The 9,650-nt window shown below is 46.3% G+C and overlaps 1 long non-coding RNA gene across 1 annotated transcript; it reads left to right on the forward strand.

Annotated features, from left to right (window-relative positions):
- The first annotated feature begins 959 nt into the window (after positions 1-959).
- Positions 960-3,615, forward strand: LOC119464656 (uncharacterized). The gene is made up of 3 exons (XR_005194501.2): positions 960-1,076; positions 1,166-1,561; positions 3,117-3,615. It is a non-coding gene; the product is annotated as an uncharacterized LOC119464656 (long non-coding RNA).
- Positions 3,616-9,650: the final 6,035 nt, after the last annotated feature.

Here is a 9,650-nt window from a genome sequence, read left to right on the forward strand (position 1 = left end):
GTTGTTTTCGCTTCCCCCGGGACCCAGAGCGACGGAAGAGATGGGAAGCCCAAGTAAAGCACGATCACTGGAAGGCAACGGATAACTCCTGCATTTGCGAGGTAAGTGTCAAGAATGTTTAGACTACCGCACCGTGTTTTTCATTTAAATAAGAAAGTATTCTCTGATCCTCGCTCACGTACCTACGTTCGCTCACGAACTAAGTAAGCACTGCACCGATGCTGTCTGGTTTGCGAGCGCGCGTCGCATAGGCTTTTTTCGTTTTGATGGGCGCAGTATGTACCCTTATTTTAAGGACTGACGAAGATGCTTAGCCGCGAAATAGTCTTACATTAGCTACGAATCGTCACGTAAGCCACCTATTTTCCTTTTTCACGGGAAGCACACATCGTGTGTGTCTCTTGTTTCTTTTTTTTCTTTTTCGGTACTGGTTATTTGGGACTAAAGAACGCAGTGCTTCGTCTGGGGAGAGCGGCTGTTTTGTACGTGGTAAGCGAAACATTGTGATTTTCTCTGATTTCTCAGGAGATATCTTGCGGACCTCAGGGTGTTACGTTACATAGCTGATTTTTTAGACTTGTACATATTTTGTAGCGTGGTGATCGTAAGCCGATGGTCATTCGTGCTCATTCCCGATCGTAGTGGGTACTGTGACGGTCTTTAAATGCCTGTGCACGGTATGCCCAGGTGTAGTAGAGTTAGGGGCATCATGGGACCAAAATGTTTCGGCGCTTTCTGGCATGGTGTCTGTTGTAGCCAGTGCATTTCTTCGAAACGTGCGAAGCGAGGTAATACAGCATTACTTCTGCGTTAATTTATTTTTAAACACTGCAATTGGTTCTTTTCATTTACAAGGCAACTTTTCCTATCAGTTTAAAGGTCAATAATTACTTTTGTTGTTTTATTTGTACTTAGAAACACATTGAAGAGGACCAGTACGAGGGAAATCAATAATCACTTTTGTTGTTTTATTTGTACTTAGAAACACTTTGAAGATGACCAGTACGAGGAAAATCGACAGGATGGGCGCCGTCTGTTAAAGTCAACAGCCCTGCCCACGCTGTTTCAATTTCGACGTGAGTAATAATTGTACTGTGGCATATTATATCCGCCATCTTTAGTGGACGCAATACAACAAATGTTTTTTTTTTCCTTTTCATTTCAGCTCGGCCTAAGCGAAGAAGACCTCCTGCGAGGCGGCCTGCCGCATGTGTACTTGCTGGTACGGAAAACAGCCCTTCCTCAAGTATTGCTCAAGAAGTTGACCTTGACGACACCGCAGAAGTCAGTCGAGATAGTATCTGCTCTTTGGAAGAAACTGCAGTTGAGCGTGAATGCACTGAAGACATCTCGCTTTCGGCATGTGAGCTACGAAAGGCTCTGCAAGACATGAAAAAGAAAAACAATGAATTGCATGAAAGCTTGTTGTCAGTGAAGTCAGTGAAAAAGAAGTTGAAGACAACTACCAGAAAGACAAAGCGGCTGGAAAAAAGCCTTGCTACGCTGACCAAAAACCTAAAGTTTTTGAACGAGGATCAGAAGGCTGCCTTGGAAAGAAAAAGTTGTCGCAGTTTCACCTGAAAGGTGAAGCATCAATTGCGATAGCAAATTTGTAGAGAGCTATACGGAGTAATGATATTAGCTTTATCAGCTCTATAAACTTGGACATGCAGCAGCACCGGCAACACGCAGAACTATTGTCGACGCCTTCGGCGTTTTGCCCGCGTTCGCTCAAAATGCGTGCGGCGTTGGTGACTGTTGCCGGAGCCTCTGATATAAATAGGCACTTGGTGCCGCAGCTAAACGTCGCCTCCCTTCCGTCCCCCTCCCCCCCTGTCCCTCCCCCTCGGCCTGTCGCGCGTCGGAAGAAGGCGCGTTTGCTCTACATATATGGTGATTGTAAAGGAGGAAAGAGACGCTTACTTCTGCAGCCTTTAAGCGAGCACGGCGCAGAACGCGCGTTTGTTCTCCGCCGTGCGTTCACTCCCCGTGAAAGCGCGCGTCCCTCGCGCCCTTTCACTCGCACATACAGCGTTCGGCGCACGGCGACGATTTTATCTCCATTGACGTCATACGGAACCTCACGGCGACGGCGACGGCTACGGCGACGCCGACGGCAGAAATCTGCTTTTGAGTGTCCATATAATTGCTATCGCAATAAAAAGTTGTCGCAGTTTCACCTGAAAGGCGAAGCATCAATTGCGATAGCAAACTTGTAGAGAGCTATACGGAGTAATGATATTAGCTTTATCAGCTGTATAAACTTGGACATGCAGCAGCATCGACAACACGCAGAACTGTTGTCGACGCCATCGGCGTTTTGTCCGCGTTCGCTCAAAATGCGTGCGGCGTTGGTGACTGTTGCCGGAGCCTCTGATATAAATAGGCACTGCGTGCCGCAGCTAAACGTCGCCTCCCTTCCCTCCCCCTCCCCCACGGCCTCTCGCTCGTTGGAAGAAGGCGCGTTTGCTCTACATACATGGTGATTGTGAAGGAGAACAGAGACGCCTACTTCTGCAGCCCTTAAGCGAGCACGGCGCAGAACGCGCGTTTGTTCTCCGCCGTGCGTTCACTCCCCGTGAAAGACGCGCCCCTCGCGCCCTTTCACTCGCACATACAGCGTTCGGCGCGCGGCGACGATTTCTTCTCCAAATGACGTCATACGGAACCTCACGGCGACGGCGACGCCGACGGCAGAAATCTGCTTTTGAGTGTCCATATAATTGCTATCGCAATAAAAGCCGAAAAGGCAGCACATGGAGTCCAGAAACTATAAAGAAAGCGTGCAGCTCAAGTTTACCTGCGGCTCTGCTGGATATGACTTGCTCTTAGAACAAGGAAACCCTCTTCCATCACGCAGAACGCTTTGCAGACGATTACAGCACCTGTCATTTAAGCCCGGTGTCTTAACTGAGATCATAAGCATGCTGAAAGTAAATGTGTCTGCGATGTCTGACATCGAAAAAGATTGCGTTTTATTCCTGGACGAAATGGAGATTCGTAAGGGTGTCGAGCTAGACAGAAGTGGTGATGGCTTTCTTGGCAAGACGACGCTCCCTGAAACTGACCAAGCAGCAAACCACGTACTGGTCTTTATGGTTGGTGGCCTAAACAAGCGCTGGAAGCAGGTAATCGCTTATCACTTCACGGGCGCTTTTGTGAATGGAGAGAAGTCAAGAGACTTTGTTTTCCATTTAATTAGGCTTTGTGCAGATATTTCATTGCGCGTGCTTTGCGTGACATGCGACATGGGGAGTTCCAACCGTGCAATGTGGCGAAGCCTAAACCTGTCAAATTCCCGCTATTCTGTCACTACGTGCACTGTTCCCAATCCATGTGACAATGCTATGTCGCTGTTCTTTATGCCAAATCCTTCACACGTTCTTAAAAATGTCAGAGGGCAGCTCGTACGGAAAGATCCGATGCAAGTCAGTGACGAAATAGTGGCCAAGTACAATTTACGAAGCAGAGATGTGTCGATTGAGTACGTTGAAGCAGTGCTAAAGTTAGACACGGAGCAGTTAAAAGTGGCTCCCAATCTAAGTACCCTCCATGTTTAGAACGGCCACTTCACAAAGATGAAAGTAGGGGTGGCAGTTCAGCTATTCCGTGAAGCACCTGCAACTATCAGGTACCTTGTGGAAAGGAAGCTCCCACCCGAAGCTGGAACAACAGCCTGGTTTTTTGAAACAATTTTCAAGTGGTGCACAATCATGACTTCGCGGCACCATGTTGTTGCTCTGAGTTTGTTAAATAAAATTAGATATGAAGCGGCCATTTCAACGCTGAAACTCGCTGTTGAAGTCGTTGAGAGCTTAGGCATTGGCATCAAAAAGGCGTGGAAGCCATGCCAGGCTAGGGTGGTAATGTCCACTGCTGTTGTGCTTCAACTGCATGATATTCTGCTCAAGAAACGTGGTTATACATTCTTCTTGACAGGAAGGCTGGCTCAAGATTACCTCGAAAACTTGTTTTCCGTCATCCGAATGATCTCTTCCGTGCCCAGTGCATATGACGTGAAAAATGCACTCAAAATCGTATCAGTTAGCCAGTTCCTCAAGGCACCTAAAAACTCAGGTTATGAAGCCGACGACAGCAACTACTTAGTGGACTTCTTTTCTACAGAGATACAAGAAGTGAGGGCAGAATTCCAAGATCCCTTGGACGCAGATGACTGCGCAGAGGTCGAGCCATTGTCTCCAGTAGAAAGTGACATCCTTGCCCACTTGGCAGACTATTTGGTGAAGCCCTTCATCTCCACAAACAAACCCTGCTCTAGCTGCATACAAACCCTGACTGCTGATGAGCCTTCTGATGAGCATGCTCTCGTGCAGCTCAAGGAGTACAAGCAAGGCTCCAGAAATCTGGTATATGTGAGCCGTACAGTACTGCACTTTGTTTCTTCCTGCGAAAGTCTATTCAAGAAATTTTCAGAGGAAGAGGACGTTTGTCGTTTGAGTTACCCAATCAAGACTTTTACGAGTCTTATCGAGCGACCGGTTTCTCTACCACCTAGTGAGTGCACTGACCACCCAAACGTGATGCAAAAACTGATGTCCCGTTTTATCGTCATGCGACTGCGAATCTACCTGCGCTGGCTAAACGAGCCTGATGATTCAGATGATGGTTATGGCAGTAAGACTGCGGCTGGCGTCAACTTGCCGTAAAGTGACTTGCTTTGCAGGTTACACCACACCGTACGCTATCGTCGCCATCAGTATGTTTGAGTCTACTGCAGGAATAAGGTTTGTTGCATCTCTCTACATCATCATGGACTATTTTGGAAGTGAAAAGCATTGCTAATCTGTATTTGACTGTCTTAGTTTCATTTACGGTTTTTGTACGCAATATATATGCAGTGTTGATTATTTTTTCAATGTAGATAACATCAGTGTTCTAATGGTTATTTATCAAATGTTCTGTACTCGCCATCGATGTGTTTGGCTGATGTGACGTATTCGATGGTAGCTGATGTATTCAGGCTGGATATCTTGATTAATATTACCCGTGGTTGCGTTTTCTTGTTTGTATTCTTATTTTCGATTTATATTGTGCGTAATAAGGTTGATGTACTCACTTGAAATCCCCTCCCATGTAATGAATAAATTAAAAAAAAACTCTCCCTATCCCGAATTGTGTGTGTCGAGCCTACCTTGGGATTTTTTCTTTATCTCGTCTTTCAACATAACCTTCTGGCGCCACACAGTACATATATTTTTTCATGTTTCATGATTGACTGTACTAGACATTACTAAGTAAATGTATTTTGTGCATCGTTTGGTTTCTTATGTGTACTACGCAAGATTGACACAGACAAGTTACGTTACATTTTTCTCTACAGTACTAACTAAACCTTATTTTCACATCGCAGTTATTTTTACACCAGCTTAATCCTGTCAGCACACAGTTTTGTGGGCAAAAAAGCAAAAATTGCGCGTAGATATCGTCAAATAATTGCAACGAACGCGAAGAGCACGCGCAATGCAAGGGAAACTAACCGCCGTGCGCGAGTGGCTGGCTACGGTAAAGGAGGCGTGACGTGTAAACCAAAATACAACAGCGAAAAAGAAAAACTTCCACACACAGGAGGTCGCAAACCTTATATACCAAGCATCGAAGCACAAAAAAATAGTGCGTATTTTAAACATACACACGGCATATTAAATGTGATTGAATTAGGCAACTTGGGGCATGTTCCCGGCGCCATACATTTACGTCTTCGACCTTCGACGAGTTAACGGCTAGTGGTTATAAAGATATGCAGATGGGACACCGATAAAAAAATCCTCATCAAGGCAAAGCACTTGGAAGCGCGCCGCGAGTAACACTTTATGAACGCAAGCGTAGCTGAGTCTCAGCTCGTGTGACTCAATATGGCGGCGCCAGCGGGGTTGTCTCCACCCTGGACGGCGGCGCTGGGCATCGAGGCACCCTATCCGGCAACAGTCACCAACGCCGCACGCATTTTGTGCGAACGCGGGCAAAACGCCGACGGCGTCGACAACAGTTCTGCGTGTTGCCGGTGCTGCTGCATGTCCAAGTTTATACAGCTGCTAAAGCTACTATCATTACTCCATATAGCTCTCTACAAATTTGCTATCGCAATTGATGCTTCGCCTCTCAGGTGAAACTGCGACCACTTTTTGGGATGCCTGCGACGCACATAGCCTAGTTTGAGCAACCTGGCGAGCCATTCTGGCTCGAGAGAGGACGTCCTGAGCATATGTGGTTGGTAAGGATGGATCGGCAGGAAGGAGCGTCTCGAAGGGCAACGCAGGGTTGCGACCGTACAGGATGAAGAACGGCGAATAGTCGGCAGTGTTATGTCGGGACGAGTTGTAGGCAAAAGTAAAGTAAGGTAGGTGGCGTCCCAATCGCTGTGATCAGTAGAAACGTACATGGGCAGCATATCCGTGAGAGTTCGATTGAGGCGCTCGGTAAGACCGTTGGTCTGTGGATGGTAGGCGGGCTGTCGTAAGGCGATGTTCAGTAGAGCAGCTACGCAGAATTTCGTCAATGACCATTGCAAGGAAACAGCGACCACGATCCTTAAGAAGGTGGCGCTTCTTAAAACAACAATGTAGTTCTCCTCCCCTCGTCTCTCCGGTATCCCCAGCGGTCGTCACGATGTCAGCAGGGGGAATCTGGTGATGTCAACTGCGGAAACGATGTCCATTGGTTGAACAAGAACCTACGACTTCCGGTTAGTCTGCTAGCAGGTACGCGCGCTTTCTGCTCTTCCTCGTCGTGTTGCTCGTTTCTGCGCCCTTGCGAATCGGTAATTACAGCCCGCAACGCAAGTGCCAAATCGCTCGCGTTCCAACACAGTCGTGCTTAGCGGTCTGATTAGCTGCGCGAACAGATTGCGACAGTGTTGGCCTTTCCAGACGTGCGCGCAACACAGGGTCTATAGCGGTACGCTTCGCATAACACGGGCCGGCACCGTAGCAACAGCGGGTAGCCGAGAAGCGCTGAGTCACGTTACCGGCACGGTAACTCATCGCACGCCGTTTGCCATTCGCGGGCCGCCGTTCGACAGCGGTTCTTGCTCGCGAACGGCGAGATTTCCTTGTCGTACGTAGAGAGGATGAGACCGGGACTCATTTCTGCGGCAGATTCACCGCCGCTGATCGCTCGACGGCGCCGATATCGTCGGTAGGCCTTTTCTGGTTCCGTTCAAAGCTAAAACGGACGGCGCTTTGAAATGAAATACCGACGCTCACAAGCCGCAATATTTTCTTATCATTGTTATCGCTCTTCACAACACTTGTACATAAAGAAGAAAAATACGCTGGTATTAGCGGTAGAGCACTGCACGGGCCGGATTTTTCGGCCCGAGCCCGGCCCAGGCCCGCTTTACAAGGCCCGAGCCCAGCCCGGGCCCGTAATACAGAGCCCGAGCACGGGCCCGGGCGTACATGACCGAGACCAGGCCGGGCCCGGCCCAGGCCCGTGGTTCCAAGCCCGGGCCCGGCCCGGGCCCGGGCGTTCATTACTAAGCTTAGCTAGGGCCCGCGTGTGCGTGACCAGGCCCGGCCTGTAAGAGAAAAAATCTTTTTTTACTTACAGATTGTACCGTATCTTTCAGCCTCACGTTCTCGAGGTTTATTCAGCTGCAGTATATAAGCAATAAAAGGCCGAAATCTTTGTTTCTCCCACGGGAACATCAGTAATCCGGCCCATTGCCTGTGCTTCTATTTTTCCGCTGGTGCCCATGCACTTACCTTGATTTGTACGATATGGTTCTATGATGTCATTTAGTATGCAAATATACAGGGTGCTTCATTTTAGCTGAACCAAATTTTTAAAAATTGCCTGTTGCACATTGCACAATTATATAATAATCCTTGATCTAAACTACTCGATGAGGCGGTCATTACTTCCAAGAGAAAACAGAACGCCTAATTGAAGAATTAACATAATTACGCTAATTAACTTTTTCATTAATTAATTTACGGCACATCTTTCAATCTACGAATTATAGCCGCTGAGTTCGCAGGCGTATCCACTTGGAACGAATTCTCAGGACTGAACTAGTTTCGAGATAATAATTTTCAAAGTGTCCGACGAAATCAATCAAATCAAATCAATTTATTCTCCAATTTACATGCTTGACAGTCATTTTGGACTAAAAGCTACATACGTAGCTTGACGTGACCCGAAACACCACGCAAGGCAATAGTACGTCAGCAAACAGTGTGCGCACATGTACAATAATTCACATATATTTCCAGCTCTCGCTGGAATTCCTCACGGGCGAAATAGCTATGAACGGACAAACAGAATATTTCCGTCACGGCGAGTTAAGAGAATTAGGAAAAGTTATAACAGAATGCATTTTAAACCACACTACAATAGCAATCATCATCATCATCAGCCTATATAAAGTATACAATAGCAATACTAGCTATACAAAACAAGGCAACACCAGCTATACAACATAGCATGAGACTGAATTTTACAAGATTAACATTTGCTAATAAAACGAAACAGGATGTACATTATATACTCAGAGCCATACACGAAGGCAGAATAATAATCCCATCAGATATATTACAAGCTACCAACGTATGGGCTGAGTTCTTTCTTACTGAAATTATCGACATTTTTGTATTTGTTCAAAGTGAATGGTAGGTTATGTATTAACGACTGATGCTTATAGTATGGAATGGACCATATCTCAGGATTTCTTGTGTTCGCATTAATGTGACGACGCTCTAAGGAGGATAATTGTTTTATGTAGTTCCAAGCTAATTCTGACGCGGCTGGCCTAATGAATGGTCAAAACGCGTAATTGAATATTTAACATAATTACGCTAATTAACTTCTTAATTATTCATTTTACGGCACATCTTTCAATCTACGAATTATAGCCGCTGCGTTCGCAAGGCGTATCCACTTGGAATGAATTCTCAGGACTGAAACAGTTTCGAGATATTAATTTTCAAAGTGTCAGACGAAACGAATGGGCGTTCCAGTTAACTTTTTGAGGAAAACGCTGTTTTATGCATTGAAGCACAAAAGTAACTGGCCTTAGCGCTAAAATAATGCAATAGTATCGACACTGGTAATAGTGCAATCGTAAAAGCGGTAACATGGAAATGGTTTGAGGAGTGGTTTTGTATAATTTATTTTTCCTTACGCGGAAACAATGTTTGTTTTTGTGGAAAATAAAAATAGCGTAGCACTGCCGGCGCAATGCTAAAGAGACAGCGGACCTGATGGGCACCTAACTAGTCCTGGCTTTTGGGCTAGGCTAAGTACTACCAAGTCATCCCCAGCATTCCCCGTAATTTATTTATAATTGATTGATTATCGATTTGCTATTTATTGGCTTTCGATTTTCTATCGTAAGATATTGGCCACGTATTTGGGCTAGGCTAAGCACTACCAAGTCACCTGCAGAAGTTTCCGGAATTTATTGGTTATTGATCAATTATCGACTAGCTATTGATTGGCTATCAATTGCCTATCGATGACTGATTAGGTTTAAGTAGTCCCCACCATTCTTAGCTAGACTTATCCAGGCTCAGCTTCGCTAGTTCACAGGTGTATGTGCCATTGCTCTTGGACCCTTCTACACTGCTACCAGGATCGGCACACTTTTTTTGGATTCAGCAGACACATTGCGCCCGGCTGAAACAGCTCGG

This window comes from Dermacentor silvarum, chromosome 9 (assembly GCF_013339745.2).
Source record: "Dermacentor silvarum isolate Dsil-2018 chromosome 9, BIME_Dsil_1.4, whole genome shotgun sequence".
Lineage (NCBI taxonomy): Eukaryota > Metazoa > Arthropoda > Arachnida > Ixodida > Ixodidae > Dermacentor > Dermacentor silvarum.